This window comes from Oxyura jamaicensis, chromosome 1 (genome assembly GCF_011077185.1).
Source record: "Oxyura jamaicensis isolate SHBP4307 breed ruddy duck chromosome 1, BPBGC_Ojam_1.0, whole genome shotgun sequence".
In the NCBI taxonomy this organism is placed as follows: domain Eukaryota; kingdom Metazoa; phylum Chordata; class Aves; order Anseriformes; family Anatidae; genus Oxyura; species Oxyura jamaicensis.
This window is the reverse complement of record NC_048893.1, coordinates 93752879-93771646: the sequence shown is the minus strand read 5'-3', so window position 1 is coordinate 93771646 and position 18768 is coordinate 93752879. Positions and strand designations below refer to the sequence as shown.

At 36.1% G+C, this 18768-nt stretch overlaps 1 long non-coding RNA gene across 2 annotated transcripts in view; it reads left to right on the top strand.

Moving 5' to 3' along the window:
- LOC118157781 overlaps positions 1-18320 on the top strand; it is a 60146-nt gene extending 41826 nt beyond the window's left edge. Inside the window, exons 2-3 of one of the 2 annotated variants that reach the window (XR_004746727.1) lie at positions 7575-7671; positions 18051-18320. This is a non-coding gene — a long non-coding RNA (uncharacterized LOC118157781). Of the gene's footprint in view, positions 1-7574; positions 7672-12087; positions 12245-18050 lie in introns of those variants that run through there. The other variant, XR_004746726.1, reaches the window with a different exon arrangement.
- Positions 18321-18768: the final 448 nt, after the last annotated feature.

Here is an 18768-nt window from a genome sequence, read left to right as displayed (position 1 = left end):
AAAAAAAAAAAAAAAAAAAAAAAAAAAAAAAAAAAAAACCTGCCTTTCCTCTCCAAAGAGGTCCTAGAGGATTCTGCTTTTTGACTTAGATCCAACATAATGTTCAATATATTTCAAGATGTTTGGGTCCCAAGTAATTTCATAGGGTGGATGCTGTGGACGCAAATGTTAAAATAACAGGTAACAGGTTGAGATTTTTAGTTAATTTAAGTATTACTCAGGTATAACTCTATGTATTTATGAACAAAGATTAGCATTTTAGTTCAGATCAGGCATGGTCTTTTTGCTTTGTTTTGCACCATGTAGTGCACAAACTGGATTTTATTTGGACAAAACCAAACCAGGGTACACCTAATGTACTCAGTTTGGCATCATGTGCTCACCTCTACTGGGCAACTGCCAATGGGGACTGGTCCAAGCTCAGTCTCATGGACTGAATGTCAACCAGTCCAAAGTAATGCCCCCAGTCTCAAAATGCTCATTGTATGGACCCAAGTTCCTCAGCACTGCTGTAGAGCAGAGTGCTTGGCTCTACAGATCAGCTGCTATTGTGCTGCACTATTGGAGGCACTTAGACATAACAAGAGAGTCTGAAAATCAGAGAAGTGTATACTCTCTATCTTTATTTCTTTTGAAATGCTTCTCCTGAATGTCAAGGTGTTGTAGCTATTAGTACCAATTCTGGTGCAAATTTTTGCCCCTTATAGTTATGACTGTGGGTAAGGGCAGTGAAGATCTGACCCATACTGATTTCAGTACTTTTGTGTGCTTAAAACACTGGCAATGTGTTTTACTGTATGCGGTTTGGGATGATCTGCAAAAAAAAAGAGAATGTGATTAGAAACAGCAACACTTTAAAAATAAAAAATATAAAAAAAAAAGTGTGCTTACAAGTAAACAAGTAAATGACATATCCCAGAAAGAGCAGATCATAAATAGTACTCAGTTTTACCTGCGTACACATATGCATACTTTGATAAGATGTAGTTGAAAACTGATTTAGTGCCAACTGCATAGCACAAACTGAATGAAAACAGTTTCACGTTTGTATTCTACTTGCACAAGGAAATTCTGGAATTGAAATGGTTTTGTGGTTCTATGCCCACAGTTCTGCACTTTCTATTGATGATGTCTGGGAGGGCGAGGGGAGCATGGAGACAAAAATCTGAAACTGAAACTACTAACCTATTTATGGAACATACTGATTCATGTGCAAGGCATGTTGATGCCCAGTTTTTACACACTGCCAGAAAACAGATTGGCTTGGTACTGTGGAACCCATGGGTTGGATGCTGGCATCAGCTCCTCTGTGAAAGGAGTTGTTTCATTTTTAGGAAAACATTCTTCCATATATTTGTAAATTTGAAGCATTGCATTTTGATGATAGAAAGCATGACGTTGATTTTTAAGACCTCATGTGAATTAAATTAACAGTACACAGCAGCTATTGTTCTGGATGTATGTTTTCAATTAAATAAAGAAAACAAAGAAACAAAAAACTTTACCTTTTGTTGACTTGTTCTGGATACCCCCTTATTCAACTTACCCTTATATTATGGTGCATTATTTAATTTTATTGGTTTCCACAGGACCTTCTATCTCCACTGGATAGGTACCACTGACGAATCTGGCCTAGTCTTTCCTATTGCTGAGCTGAAGACATACTTTTGTTTGATGTTTAATGCAAGGTTTTATTCCTTGTGATGGATTTTTCTTGTTTGTTTGTTTCATTATTATTGATGTCAGCTTGGAATCTGTACCTTCTGTGAAATAACCAGCACCTAAAAAAAATTAAGCAATTACAAAACTAAGCATTCACTCAAACATACCAATTTAAAAGATGTGTGCACCCATATATTCTATGTTCAAGTGAATGAAAATCAACATTTTATGCAGATAATCACACGCTTTACAGATGAACACACAGTTCTTCCTATGCAAAATGTTAATAAATAAGCCAGTGAGTTTTAAATCCAGTTCAATATGGATTACAGTAAAAGCCAACGAGGTTTGAATAAATCAATAAGATTCTCATTAATACTACCCTCAGTGTGAAAATGTTTATTATTAATACAAAACAGTATGCTTTGTCTACAAATGAATCTGTCATATCATTTTGGTTTTATACACCACTTTTTAGTCAGTGATTTTTGGTCTAATGACATGAAAAATTATAGATTTTCTATATAATACCATGCCAGCCACTTTCTAATATAGGAGTAGGCTTTTTTTTTTTTTTTTTTTTTTTTTTTTTTTTTTTTATCAAGCTAATGTTATGAAACACCATGTAAAATGTGCAAATTGTGAAGATGTGGATAGGATAGGCTTCTCATGCCTGTGGGTTGCATAAACATATGGCTAGAGGCTTTTTTTTGTGGGTGGAGGTGAGGTTTTGTGTATGATGTGTGATTTTGTTGGTAATGCAGAAATGAGTGTTACTTTAACTTTGGGTTTCAAAGTTCAGAAAGATAGTTTCACAAGAATTACCAGTTTCTGGGGAAAGAAGTGCTGTTGAACTGCGTTCTGTCTCAGAGTCACAAGGAAAACCACTCCAGACTTGCAGCTCTGTTTCTCTCCTGGACCCTGGCCAAGTGCAAATCACAACCTCAGTCAAGGCAGGCTGAGCTCTGCTCTTTTTAAGTGCTTAAAACAGAACAAATCTTTTGTGTACAATGAATTAAGTAAACAACGAGGGAACCTTGCAGGTACTTGAGAATCAAATAAGCAGATATTTATGTATTCTGTGGTTCAATTTATATTCCTGTCTCTTAAATTAGAATGCCTGAATGTGGCTGCTTATGTTTTGTTCAGGAAAGAGCCTGAACTATCCTCAGTAACATATGAATTTCTTTTCATCCTGTAATTTGCAAGTAGATGACTTGTAAAATTAGGTGTTAAATTGGGGGGGCAGATTATGTGCCTGTGTGAGGGAATGAAAGCTGTATCCAAAAGGTGAAGCAAGTCAGAACTAGCCTGTGCAGGCTCTCACTGTAACTGGGGGATGGATCAAGGTTGGTATGAACATGAAGTTCACAGGGACTGCAAAAACCCCCATGGACCCCAGAAAAACATTTTAAGTTTTTGACTGTTAGTGTGATCTGTGCTGCTGCAGCACACTTCTGCCATTGCTTATTTGACTTGCTAAGTGAAAAATGTACCCTTGTTACAGTAGCTTGCATTTTGGCTAAAATCAGGATACAGAAAGAGAAAATCACTGGTCTAATCCTGTAAGGATCTGCATCTCATGGGTCTACATGAAAGCCCTTTAACTATCATAAGGCCAAGCAGTTTGGCATCTAGTTCATATCTAAACCCTACTCATCTGTATCAGGGAGACACTTCTTGTCCTTGATCTACTTTAAGGGGATAAAATGCAGTGATGCCTGCATGTTTCTTTTTACAGCACTTCCATTTCAGTACTTCATCCTTGGTTGAGTGCCAAGGAAGCAGAGCCGTCTGGCCTTGGGAATCCTGCATATTGGCCCCCGTTCTACTGTCAATGCTCCATGTGGGACTCATCTAAACACATAGCAAACACCTTTGATATCTAGACTAACAGAATGCATGTCACTCTAGAGGAAACTGTATATTAATTATAAAATTTACAGTAACCAATTCATGTGAATATATTCACCTTTCAGATGTACGCTTGGGTGAGATTAATTTTATGCTTTGTGTCAAGAGCATGAATTCTACTATAAGGCATTTAATATGAGGCAGACAGCGTTAGGGTTTAGGGACTTGTTTATTCCTTCAGAGTAGCTTTATGGAGAGCCTGAGGAGTAAAGCAGTGATATGCAGGTGTCTTCTTCCTTGCATGTGTGGGTAAAGTACAGTGGGAAGTAGGCCAGGGAAAGCAGCAAATGCTTAAATCTCCCTGGAAGATAAGCTTTCTGGGGTGGGGACTGATGGGTTTATACCATTCCCACCTCCCATACCTCCACACCTTAGGCACCTGTGGCAATGCTGTGTAAAGTGAATTCCTATTCGCCTCTACAGATCCTACTACAGATGCATAAGGGAAAATTTTCACAGCCTTTATTTATTTATTATGTTTCTTTTTCTAATTTTGAAGTTATGCTATTCCCGTCTCATATACGCAGCTTGTTGAGAACTGGACAGGATGGACTGTGTGCCCCATTAATGAAGTTCTAAGCACAACAGTAACCTGTGGGCATTGTGTCCATTGTTATAGGCAGCCTTAAGGGGAAACTGAGGCAGTGGGAGGGAGAGGGCAGAGCTGAGAACTCTCAGCTTTCACTGCCTTGAAACAAGCTGAATGTTTGTTTTCTTGCTCTTGCACTTGGTATCACTAAGATAATGTACACTGCATGAGAGGTTCCAGAAGTACTCATGGAAAATAACTTGAAAATCCCTGCTTGTGTGCATAGTTTTAGATGGCCAACTAGATTTCACATTGAAAAATGCAGTCTCATATAATGATGTAGTGGAAGAAAATATGTGCTCTGTACACAACTGAATATATAGTCACTCCTATGAGGATCAGAACATTTGACAGACTTAAAAATTAACTGAATGAAGCGTTTCTTTCTATACAGGCCTTTCTTTTATTAAAGATGCTATTTGGGCATAGATCTTATTTAAAATGCTTCTTAAAGTAGCAAATATTATATAGAAAACAACACCCTTAAATATATTCATTTGTCATTCATTTAACAATGATAATCACCTAATGAACCAAATGTACAGATCCACAATTTTATCAAGAATTGCATTTGATACCCAAGCTACCCTAATTGCTACCTGTGTAATTGTGTAACTCATGTAAATTACTAAAGACAGGTTGATTTAAACACAGTGTTAAAATTTAAAAGGACTGACAGTACTAATAAAGTAAAATAATCAGAATAGATCTATTTGACAAAGCCAGTAATTATAAACTTGAATACCAATTAGTTCTGAGTTAGTAGGTTTATTTCAGCTTTTTTGTTGGACTTAAGATAATTATATTCATTTTCCAAACTATCCAAAATAATCAGAAAAATAAAGCAAGAATTCATTATATAAAAACAACACATGTCTAGCACCTGTCTTTCCAGCGTTCCTATTTAGTAATGATGAAAATATACCTGCTGGTAAATCCATCTACTTAAAATAGACAAAGTGTTAAGCTTTTGTTGAGTTTAAGTGGTGAAAATCCATCAGAGAGTTCTGTGAGTGAGAAATTGATCCAAGTAGGGCAGTGTAAAACACCAATGGAAAACACTCTAAGAAGGCTTTGAAGATATATTGATAATGCATCTGCTTTTCTCACAGTAGTTTATTTCACGTTTAGTACTATTGCCTGTAATGGTATAGACACTCCTGGTGCCTTCTGATTTTCTCTTGTGAGTGACAAATTCATCCATCTATCTAATATGGGCAAAACAGGGTTTCCCCTCAATTCCTTTGGGATTACTGTTAAGGTAAATTAATTAAAATCAGAACTTGAATATTTTTTTTTATTAGCTGTAAAATGCAAATAAGTATGGGTACTTTCTGTAACAATACATTAGCAGAGCAAATACAAATTTGCATAATTTAGAAAGAGTTTAGGTTTAGGTTCATTGCAAAGCATGATGAACATTGTACAGCAAGATTTGTTAAAATAAACTCTCAAAGATAAACATGGGAAGTCTTATCACTTGAGACGTCTTAAACTGAACAAGCATTAACATTACAGGGCCTTGTGCTCAGAGGGATGAATTTGCTTACTCAGAGTACTGGTGGGCCTTCTGTAGCAATGCATCCTTGTGAATGTGGGGAGGAATGAATAGAATACATTCAATTATATGTGAAGTATTTCTGCTCAACCTTTGAAAGTGCAGTTAGTTTTTTCATGCTGGCAATTGAAAAATATGAAACAAAGTCAGTAAAAATGTGAGTGTTATATAAATTCCTTTTTCATCATGTCTTTTTAAATTTCTTTGAGGAAACATTCAAGACAAGATCTCTGTTCAACATTCTCAAGATTTTGATTTTTTTTTTTTTTTTCTGGGAAGTTATATTAATATAAGGCAATTCTTTGGTGTGAAGTCTATGCCACCTATCAATTGCTTAGGAGAAACAGACAATAAAATTGGTAGAGTAGTATCGCTGTCACTGCAAAATTTGGAGTCTTGTATGTGTTGACCAGCTATGTTAGGATAAGCTACAAGTACAGATTTCACAATCTTGTTGGGTATAACAGCATGTCTGTTTCTGGAAATGCTTAAGAGTAGTTAATAGTGAGAACATGGAAAAAGTCGATAAAGGAAATAAACGATACTTCAAGAACTTGTTCCTGAACAATTTCCAAATTTGATTAAGCTTTTGGGGAAAAAAAGGACGTTGGTTATTTTCTACTTTTTTTTTTTTTTTTTTTTTTTTTTTTAAATAATGTAACAGGGATTAGCTCCATTAAAAAAAGAGAGAGACGGAAATAGATTCTCTCAGGATATCATATTACAAGCTAGTGAAAGATTTGTTGAAGAATTTGGCAAAAGAGCATGATGGAGAGGTGATGTTTTTCAGGCTGTGGGAAATGTTAAAGGTAAAATTGTTTTGTGTGGTGGGTGGTGTGAATGCAGATTTGCAACAATACTAGAAAGGAAAAGGCTACGTTTGTCAGAATGTCAAGAATCTTCCTCGGGGTTTTAGTTGTAGAAATAGGACAGAAAAGACAGACCTGGGAGTTTTCAAGATTATGATGAAGGACCTGGAAGAAACATCTGTGCTGACTTGAATCTGGTTTTGATGCCTAACATACTGACAAGAGTAAAGTCGTGTTCATTTCAGTTTTGCAGAGCCTTTATTACTCATGCTCATTGTGGGCGTTGAGGATATTTTTGTTTGCCAGTTTTACAGTCAAGAACAGTTACTGTTGGATTTTTTTATTATTATTATTATTTTTTTTTTTGTGAGTGGGCAAAATCCAGGAGTATTCATTGTAACTTTTTTCTCTTAATGAGAAATGACTTTTTTGAATATATAAATTAAAAAAGATACACAAAGCTCTGGAAACTAGCTGCAGAGCTCAAACTGGTGAAGAAACCTAATCAAGAAACATTAATTATGTTATATGAAATCTTGAGGCATTTTTATCAATTGCCAATCCAAAACAAGTGTGACTACTATAGTGACAAAGGTACTAGTTACCTCCAATGAAATTTAGAAAGAGTTTAGGTTTAGGAATTTAGGTTTAGGAATTTAGAAATTGTGACATGAACATGCAATCTCTGTTTGCAATCTCTGTTTAGTATGTTCATGTCACAATTTCTTTCCTAAATTGATGTGTTCAAACCAGTTATGCAGAACTCTGGATTATCAGGTGTACAGATAAACATACTAACTAAGCAGTATTTTTTTTACATGCAGAAAGGAAATAAGTTGTACAAAGAATACAATTTTTTATTTAAATGAAAGGTCATCAGGGCACGGATCTTATTTAGACAAATGCTAAGACTGGAGTCATAAGGGTTTTAATTTTATGGAAAACTGGTTTAGAAAATGATGTGTGTTATGTTAATTAGATGAAGCTTGCACAATGATGAATGTTTGCTCTCTCTAAACAGTGAGGTAAATCACTGTGACAGGAAAACAACTCAGAACTTTGTCTTTGAACTCAAGAACTGCTGCTTGTTGGAGAAGGTCAATTTAGAGCATCAGCGTTCAACCTTCTTCAGTTTACAGGTACTTTTTTTTTTTTTTTTGTAAGGAACCATATAAATAATTTGCTCTTTCTGAATCCCATGGGACTGAATCTTGCTAACCCTTCATATTTCAAATTTATTTCATTTATAAATTTTCTTTCATCACAATTCTTCTGACATCTGTCTTTTCTTGGTTAGATCCAGGTCTGTATAGACAAGGGTAGAGAATAAAATGAATTTGTTGTTGTAGAGCCACTGTATTAATCCAAGAGCTCAAAAACTTTGGACTTCAATGAGTCTTACCTTTGGCATTTATGTATGGTAATTGTTGTATATTGGCCTCTTAGATTTTCTGTGAAACCCCAATAAATAGAACTAAAACAAGAACTTGAGAGAAATTTTATCCTTTATATGTCATTTGTTAGTGATATATTTAAGAATCTTATACTTTCCTTTAAAAATGCCCTTAATCATCAAACCAGTAGAACAAAAAAGTGGCTCTGTATTGGAAAAGATTGTATAGGTGATTTTTGTAGTAAAGCTAGAGAATTATAAGATTTATATGTAGGAATTTTTAAAAACATATTTCATATAATATTCATTTTCTTAAGGTTTGGGAATGATTGGACAATATCTGCCATGTAGACAATTTTCCTTGTAAACCTTTGTGTTTTACTGTTGAGATGGTGGAAATTAAGTTTATCACTGTATGAAATTCACTTGGTTTTGTGTTAAGCAGTAACTACAGGCTTAATCAGCTGGGGTTAGGAAGAAAGGAGTTTTAATTAATATCTTCATGCTATGGCTTTCACTCTCAATTATTATTTTGAATTCTATTTATTTATCTTTTTTTTTTTTTTTTTTCTGAGAAGCAGTCAAAAAAAAAGACAGCTGAGATGTTCATTTCTGCAAAATGGTTACTGCCTTCAATTCTCATCAAAGTCATTGTAAAATGAATGAATGCAACAGATTAAGAAATTGAATCTTAAATTATTCATTCATTATTCACAGGACTGGGAATCTCTGATGTAGCTAGCAGAATTCATGGGGGGAAGAAAGAGGATACTGTGGAAATTATTACAGTTTAGGCCATGAACTTGAAGTGGCAAGGTCAGATCACCAATAAGGGCCCTAAAGAGCTGTAAGAATACAATGTGGCAGAATGTATGGTAAAAAAATATAACTTTAGATTCATATAATTTAGAGCATATCTGGTTGTAAATTGCAAACTTCCAGTATTTAAAGCAGAACAAATTAATTGCAAGACAGTTTAATACTGAATTACTACAGCTATGTGATTAGTCTCTGTTGCTCAGTAGCTTGTGGCAGCTGCAAAAGGTAGCCAACAAAATATTTATTTATGGACAGTTCAGAGAATTGAATTTTTTAGTAGGTATAATCATATAAAGGCAGATAGGAATACAGAAGGTTAAATCAAAAAACATTCAGAGGATGGAAAGGTTGAGGGCAAAAAATAAGTGGAATGTATCAGCCTGCTCAAAGGGGATGTTTTAATTATGGATATCTATGATTGGAGAAGGTACATAGCATTATATTAATCTAATAAAATTTGGTGGCTCCTTAATGAAATTCTTTCTCCTTTTGTCTTGTAAGATTGAGAGCTCTTTGAATTCTAGATAGTAGGAGAAAGTTTTTTTTATCATCATCTCATCCAAGGGTCTGTCATCCTTAATCTTGAAGAGAAGCATTTCAAGTTATTCATGATAAGAATCCAGGTGGGTCTTTGTGTCCACATGTAACTCTGTAGGCTCTACAACCCTGTGGGAACTGATCCAGACCTCAAGACCAACCATTTAAAACCTAGTACTTTTTTTCAGTAATCTGAACATACAAAGTACCTTCTTTTGCAAGGTTTCCTTCTAATGGTGGGATAAAATGCTTCAATCTTTTGTAGAGAAAATTTCTTTTCTGCATTATCTATGAATAATCCTTGTGGCATAGATATTTGAGATACAAACGACTTTTAGAGAAGCTATTTATGATTATTGTTAGTAGTTTTGGAATTGCTTCCGTCAGTTCTCTAAATGTCCTAGAGTGAATATTTTCAGGCTTAAATAAGTGGAAAATATCAAATTTACCAAGACTTATTGTCTTTCCTGAGTATTTCTTTGTGTTAGCCTCTAATGGGTGCTAATCACTTTAAGAGTATCATTGTAGTTGTTTATTTTTAGTGAAAACTAACTCCTAAGAGCTTTTCACAGTCCTATATTTTGTCATTACTGTAGCCAATGCTCAGGATCTTTCCTTTATTGTATTTTCAGTGTTTGTGAAACCAACAGGTCACATTTATAAGAAAGGCACTCATACATGCAGCATGGCATGGACAGTATCAGCATTTATCCTCACCTGTTTTGTTTCAGCCTTCCTCAGAATCTTCTTAGACAGTGAACAACTGCTATCTTAAGTCTATTCATCTCTGAGAACAGTAACATGCATGAGTTGTTTTGCTGAAGTTATGATGTGGTCATACTGAAGTTAGGAACTGTGGTGGGGTCATGAGCTCACTTCACCAAACTTAAGGGAAATAAAGCATTTAGATTCCTGGTACTTGTATCCTGTTGTACCTCTGGGGAATTTTTAACAGCAAACCACTTATTAAGAAAAAAATGTTGTTTTAAAACTCAGGGGCACTGTGCTTGCAAAAATAAAAACAGTCCCCTTAAGACTAGACTTTGAAAAATAATTCAGAGTTTTACATCATTGATGACTGTAATGTTCAATTTAAAATAAGTATTTCCTCACAGGAAGAACCTTATGACTATGGAATGCAAGTAAAGTACTGAAACCTTTAAGCTAACCACTTAAAGCTTGTAATAATTTGAAACCTAGGAATAGGCTGGATATGCAATGCTTCCATTAAGGAAAGTGGAAGTTGGAGGGTGTGTGTGTGTGTGTGCTATTTTTAGTGAGAAAAAGAATGAATTAAGGCATAAAGGCTAAACCTGTCTTCTGGTCAATCAGAAAATTCATGGTTCAACAAGATATGTTAGCATCCAGAAGAAAAGGAGGAGATAAGCACCGGTATTAATTTGTCAAGAAAAAAAATCACTTGCATCCTTTTTTCTTTTCATCCTATTTTCTTTTCCTTCTAAGAATAATAACCCATTGGAAAGGGTAGAAGAAATAGATGCCAGAAGTCTGGTAAAGTTTTTGACATCACTTACGTTTCCCTACTTTGCTTATAAGTATCATCTGAGACAAAGAGGAAAAACTGTAAGCACTATGTGGAAGTATTTGGAACTCTATAATGAGATAATCTTTAAGGTTTGCTGTCAAAATGGAGGCATGCACAGAGTGAGGTTAAACAGATCTCAGCATGCCTCAAAATTGTCATTATTGACTTGTGTAGCAGAATATGGAATGTACTTAGTAAGTGTGCAGATGACATAATTGGGGATCCTTCAAACACTGCAGATACAGGGTGATTTTGCTGAAGTAGAGAATTGGATCAAGTGGTGCACAGTACAATATAAACAATGCAAAGCAGAAAACTTTGCAACAATAACCTGCAAAAATAAAGGCTAGAGAATGATTGGTTTTGCAGGAAAAGGCATGATTATCAGGCAGACATGAGTTAAATATATCATGTTCTTGCAAGAAAGGCAAACGTTATGATGAGGTGCATAAACAGGGCTGCTAAACAAGGCATACAAAGTAATTCTTTTGCTTCACTTAGCACTAAATGCTAAGTAGCATCTTAGCCTCAGAGTTCAGTATGAATGCCTTCCAGAAAAGTGGACCCAAAGTGTATCTTTATTCTTTTATAAGCTTTGTTCTCAAATATCTTATTTTATTATTATTTTTTTTTTTAAGTCTGCAACTTAATACTGCACTTATAACACTTGTTACTTTGATTATTCCAGGTCCTGGCCTATCTGTCTATCAAACCCCATGAGCAATAGCCTGTATCAATTCATATAATGCAGTCTCATTGGTTCAAAGATTTTGTGATTCTTGCACTATCGTGTTTATTCAATGCTTCATCGGATCTGTGTCCTTTTTCCTTTCCCACCACAGTCAGTTTCATAAACAGGCCTATGCTTGTGCACTTGCAGCTAAGGGGTCTTTCCTCCATACTGAGCAGTCATCTTTCCTCACTGGCTTTTAATATATGTTTGGCTATATGCTTTTATAATTTAGGAACCATTCAGTGGTGACATATACAGAGAGAAGCCTAGGAACCCAAAACAAGCAGGCTTGTCTCCGATTGAATGGCTCCACAGATAGAAATCCAAGCTGTGAGCTTGTGACTGGACAGAAAAATATTCCATTCTGAACCGGCAAATCAATGCCACTTGTTATCTTTGTTACAACTGATTTGAGTCTTATTTCACTGATTAAATGAAAATTAGCTACTTGCAATAACCTAGCAGTGCACTAAAAGCTGTGCAACTGTCTCATTGCATTTGTTTTTTGTCTTGTGGACACTTTTCAGACAGGTAAGAGCCTCTGACTCCTCTTTTGTCTTCTGTGAGGGCATGTGCTTCTGTGCCTCTCAGCAGCTCCAGCAACCAATGTGCTTTGGTTGTTGCCAATATATATGTCGTTGAAGAGGCAGCTAGTAGACCAGCACCTCCAGACCTGTGAAAATACCTAAGTAGGTGGGGATCTCTCCTATTGGTAAGAAGTGTTTCAATTCAGTTTCAGCTGCCTTTGTTCCTTGTTAAGTTAATCCTGAGCTTTGCTATTGTTATTTTTATTTTATTATCTTTTTTATTATTTTTGGACAAGATAGTTTTCCCCTTTTTGTTGAAGAACTGTGTGTGAATGTCTGTTCACATGCGTATTCTGACAGTAGAGATACTTTCCTTAGTTTGTCATGCAGCATTTAATAATTTTCCCATTGAATTCTGAGTTTCTTGAAATGGGCTGAAATCTAAAAATATTTCTGGCAGAAGCAGTTACACCAGACATCTTAATTATTATGTTTCCAAGGGAATGACAGCCCATGTAAGGGAAGTTGACATGTCTCCCTGCAGCTATGTGCTTTTTATATTGGAACTTGAGGCTATTAGAAATTACCTAGGAGTGAGACAGGCATGAACATGTTACATCAGATTTACACCAGTTCCCACAGTATGTAGTAAGAGGGTTAACCCATTCAATTCTTATTTTAATTTTGTGCAATTGAACTTACTGGTGATAGCAGATATATCAAATAGATACTGAGACTTGATAAAAGTATCTCCGTTGTTTGCTAGTCCACAGCGTGATTCCCTGCAGTGACTGCAGGACTCGAGCAGGGAAGAGGAGCAGTACTAATGGAGCACTTGTTGGGAAAAGCACCTGCTTTTCTTGATAACTGCTGTTTGATTTTGAGGCACTGTTTGTTATTCCTACTGCCAAATTTTCTTGTCTGTCAGGGCATGTGAGCTCTGCACCTGCTGCCTCCTGGTTAAATGGGAGAGGAGGAGGCATTCCCCAAACCCCACGCTGTGCAGCTAATAAGACAAATGAGTAAAGATGAAAGTAGATTTAAAAATAGACCCTGCTGATCAGGTATTGTGTTGCCATGTTGCATTATACTATCATCTAATTATTCATTCAGTTTGTTCAAAAGATACTGCTTCCATATTAAAAATAAATAAATAAATAATAAATAAAATAAATAATAATAAAATAAAAATTATAATAAAAATAATAAATATAATTAAAAGATGGAAAGGAAAAAGGAAATATTTAATAGTTGAATATTATGTGTTGGGATTATTCTACTAATTTTAGACTATTCTGAAATGAGAATAACATAGCTAAAAGACAGACAGGTCAGTGCTAGAATGGACTTCCTATATTGTTCACAAAAATACAGAGATCTCTATAACATAGAATAAGTTTATTACTAGAGAAAGCAGGAATTCTTTGAAAAGATCAATATCATATTTTATGTAAAGACTTCTATGCAATTTTGAGTAACAAGCAGTTGTCAACAGCAACTGAAATATCACAATCATAAAACAAATTGCTGACAGTCAGTAATTTGCCACTAAGATATAAAAATATTGATGTCTGATTCTCTCCAACCGTTACAAACTAACTTATCCACTTGTCACTCAATTTACTGATGTTTTCATTGCTACTCCCTTCCATGATGTACATGAAGCCTGTTTGCTTGGATATTCAATACAGTTTTATGTCTGAGTACTGACTTCCTGAATGTATGGGCTGTTAGGTTTCCTTTAGTCCAGCTACTGCAGTTACCTCTGAATAAATCACGAAGTCATGAAAACAATGGAACTGGCTTCCTACAGAGGTGGTTGATGCCCTGTGCCTTTCAGTGTTCAAGAGGCATTTGGATAATAGCCTTGATAATACGCTTTATCTTTTGGTTAGTCCTGACATGATCAGGCAGTTGGAATTGAGGATTTTTGTAGGTTCCTTCCAACTGAACTATTATAATTTAATTTATGAAGTCATCACTGATACCCTGATGGGTATATGTTTAATTTTAGGAGTAACCCTGTAGGGACCTCCAGACCATTATTAGGATACTTAAAAAGGCAAATGCAAGAGGCGAGTAGTGTTCAAACTTTGCAGAGCTACTAGGAGGTTTGTGCTGAGTATAATTTCCTATGGCATGTTCTCCTTTCATTTTCTTTGGACACAAGGGACTTGTGTGCAATCAGGCTGAGGTTATGCCTAAACTAGGCAGCTTCTAGTTTCATGAAAGTGAGAAAAATTAAATATCAGAATACTCATAGTTGTTAAGGCTAATCCAGGTACAGGATCAATGTGAAGTGGAAAGTTCCTTGGAATTACCTGAAGAGGGGACTTAGCCCAGAAATGAAATACCTTTTTATTATCTAGAAGTGAGCAAGTAGACTTCATGAACAATACTGTTTCCAGTAACTTCTAAAGACACTGAAATTTCCTCTGAGTTTTTATGAAACTTCCAGAGTTTCAGAGGGACCTTTAGAAGTTTAAAGGGGTGGGCCCATATTAACAACATACAGTTCAACAAGGCCAAGTGCAAGGTCCTGCACCTGGTTTGGGGCAATTTCATACATGAATAGAGGCTGGACAATAAGTGGACAGAGAAGGAGAAGCTGGGTGAAGGGAGTGCTGGTGGATGAAAAGCACAATTTGAGTTAGCAATGTGCACTTGCAGCCCAGAAAGACAATTGTATCCTGGGATGCACCAAAAGAAGCATGGCCAGCAGGGTGAGGGAGATGATTCTATCCCTCTACTTCACTTTCTTGAGACACCACTTGCAGTACTGTGGGCTTTGGGGTTCCCAACATAAGGACTCGAGGACCTCTCCTGTGAAGACAGGCTGAGGAAGTTGGTGTTCTTCAGTCTGGAGAAGAGAAGGCTCCAGGGAGACCTTGAATTGGCCTTTCAGTACCTAAAGGGGGCCTAGAGAGGGACTTTTTACAAGAGCATGTAGTGATTGGACAAATGGTAATGATTTTAAACTAAGAGAGGAGAGATTTAGATTAGATACGAAGAAATTCTTTACTCAGAGTATGGTGAGGCACTGGAACAGGTTGCCCGGAGAAGCTGTGGAAAGAAGCGGTGGAAGTGGAAGTGTTCTAGGCCAGGTTTGATGTGGCTTTGGGCAAGCCGGTCTAGTGGGAGGTGTCCCTGCCCATGGTAGGGGGTAGGATCTATGTGATCGTTGGTTTGGGTTGGAACCAACCTTATTCTATTAATTCCGTGATGAAATATATGAAACTTCAAGCCTAGCATTTCCAGTACAAGATTTTTTAATTTATTTATTTATTTTTATTATTTTTTTTTTATATTATTTCAAGATTAGTTGGCAATTATATGTTTTAGGAGAAAATCTGTTGCTTTTAATATTGCCAGTTACCTTTATTGTATTGTCTGTCATATTTCAGTCTACCAAGTGTCATGACATTCTCTCCTTACACCCCTTTCTAACATTAGAGGGTAGAAAACTAGGGTGCCCAAAAGAAAACCAGGCAGGAAATATGTTATGTTTCTGAAGAACATTAACAGCCAGATACAGCCATTCAATTTCTATGGATACAGACACAATGAATTGCAACTGCAGTTTATAGATAGCATGCATTTTGAGGAAGACTGCAGCAGAGCAACTATTGCGGTTTCTGAAAGCCCCAGGTTTTCTGGATTTAAGTCAACTGTTTTTGACTGAGAACCACGTTAGGAGATCGTTAATCAATGTGGCTATGAATAGGAATGAAATAAGCATTGATTTCATAGAATAACTGAAGTTTTGTCAGGTCAGATGGAATTCCTAGTATGAATGGCTATGTTTGTTCTTAAGTGGTGTTATTTCATTCCTAACTGGTGAAATTTAATCCAAATAAATCTGGACTGAAGATGGCCAGCAGAAGAATATCCAGGAATGTATTGTGGATCCGTCAGTTTCCCTGTGCGAAGGGAGCAGGTTATTTGTTGGTACTTGTACTTGCAACCAAAGAGCTTCTTTCCTTGACAAATCTGTTTGTAGAGATAAAATAATTAGCTGTCAACCCCTACTCACTCTACAGCAGTCTTGAGCAATGAATCCTTATGATCATGTGAACATACTGCAGTCAGTAAAGTAGGAAGGAAGGTTATGTCTGCATTGCCAGCAACTTCTTCCTGCAGCCCTGTCATAGCTCACCTACTGTGAAGACTGTTATCCAGGGACACACAGACTTTATAGTCTGTGTGTCCCTGGATAACATAGTAGTATGTGCTGAACCTGTACATATACTCTAGACCTCATAAACTGTTTGCTAAGACATGATATAAACATGTAAATAACCTGGTATGGGTTGTGGGTTACCTGCCATATCATCCCCACGTGTCTCAGCTGAGACTTGTTAATAGACTGGAAGAGCTCCTAAGGAAAGGCCATGCAGGTGAACTTGAAGACACAGCTATGGGATATTTAAACAACTCTCTCTCTCTTTGCCTTCAGATAAGGTGCTTGCATAGCTGGTGAGCAAGATTTTGGAAAGCTTTGGAAATATTCCGTAACTTAGAGCAATTTAACTACGCAATACCTATACAGTCAGTACAGACAAGTAACCTGCTTGTCTGAAGTAACCTGCTTCCAGCATTGAGGATGGATGTTGGATTAATATTTAATACTTGTTATATATTTAATATTTACTAAGTTTCTGTAGTATCTGACCTTGCAGACTTGTCTGTGACTGTGTCAAGCACAGAGAGAGGAGGCTGGGGGGAAAAAGAGGATGACTAAGAAGTCTAAGCCCAAAAGCACGAAAAAATGATTCATTATGCTTCTGTCTGGATAAAGATGTAATGAGACTTTATAAGAATTCACCCATGCATGAAACAAAATGTTTTTGGGGTGCTTATATTCATCTTTATTTTTATTTTACATTAAATATAATAAAATGAGAAAATACAATATGTATAAACACACACATACCACGACATGTTCTAGTCTCTTTGCTGAGTACAAATCTTTGGGTTTAGGTAAATTCTAGTGGATCAGCTCATGAAGAGAGACGCTTATTGCCTTACTGCAGCAGGCGAGAGCTCATAAACTGAGAATCAACCTGGATGCAGCTAAGAACGGTTTAAGTATGGGATAAGAGAAAAAGTTTTTTATTTGTTCTTGATTGACAGACTTTTTTTCTGCTGTTTCAATTTAAGGTTCATGACCTGGCGATCTTATTGGCTCCATGGACTATGTCTGTATATCCCCAGCAAGGGTGAATTAAGGGTTTTTTGCTCTATTGATCTGGGAGAGATCCCCTATACTTACATTTACAAGCACCACTGGAACACCAGCAAAAACTGTCAAAATGGAAGCAACATGTCAAAGTTATCTGTGCATTTGTCATTCAGAAGATGAATTGCTGAATAGGGCTACAGTTTAAGGAATTTGTAGGCTGTGGTTTGTGCAAAACACAGTGGGTGATGCCGTAAGTACTATTGATTTCATAGGGAATACTTTAGCCTCACTCCACCTAGTAATTAGTGAACAGGTAATTCCAATTTTGAAGTCAGAGGTGCTATGTTTCTAACGTGCAACATTAAGTACTTGAAAAGGTAGTCTGCTTTTCACTGGAAGAGGATATTAAGTTTTTCCCTAATTTGGTTTCTTCTATGCAATTTAATGAGTTTGTTTTATAGCCCTTATATGTCAACTGTATGTGTCCCCCTCAGAAGAGGATGGGAGTGGTAGGTAAGGAGTAAGAACAGGTTTCTTGGATATGCTTGCATGAACAGATAAAGTGGCAGTTTAAAAAGTACGTAAGTATTAAAACAGTGATGCTGTCAAGTTAATGGGGTTTTTGGATCTGAGGGATGTTGCATCAGAGGAGATGACTGTGACATACATTCAAATCAGGCTTATACATTGATCTTGGTTAAATTCTTTAGTTTATCTCCACATTTGTTCCTTAATAAAATAAACCAACATTAAGAATATATTTTGCCTGTTTGATTTGTAGGGCCTTCAGGAAAGAAATTCCATGTTATAAAGGTGCCACCTAAAATTCACAGTTCCTGAGAGAAAATGATGTTTTTCCTTTATATCTGTCTCTTTCATTAGTGAAGTCAGTACTCAAGGATTCTATATTGGGCACTAACCCTAGAAGAGCTAGACTGATGACTTTTGGAAGTCTACCTGTGCTTGGCTTGCTTTCTAATGTTCACAGATCCTGTTGATATCTTCTACTTAGACTTGATGTGGAACCTGTTTTGTAATTGTTCTTTGTTCCAATTGTTTTGTTCCATGATAACTTGCTTAAATTGCACAGAGGAGAAAAAACTCACAGAATTCAAAACTAAAGAAAGATTTTGGCAAAACTAATTTCAGTCACTGGCTAGCTCTTTTTTTTTTTTTTTTTTTTTGGTAAATGTTTGTGCTGAAACCCAAAAGCTGTATTTATCCTTAATTTTAGATAATGATGTGCTAGTTGCAAAATAATGTATTATAAAGTTTAAACCATGTATAGAGCTAACTACATGCCTGTATGAAGCACTGTGAACCAATGCTTAGAATATTTATTTCTCTCCTTCCAGTTTAGAGCCATGACCATTCTTTCAAACTTCTAAAATTTTAATCAAGGTTTTCAGGCAATTAATACAACCACTAAGGTATTTTATCTGTATGTCCAGTCTTTTTACAAGGTCTTAGTATTAATTACTATGCCCCCAGAAGAAAAA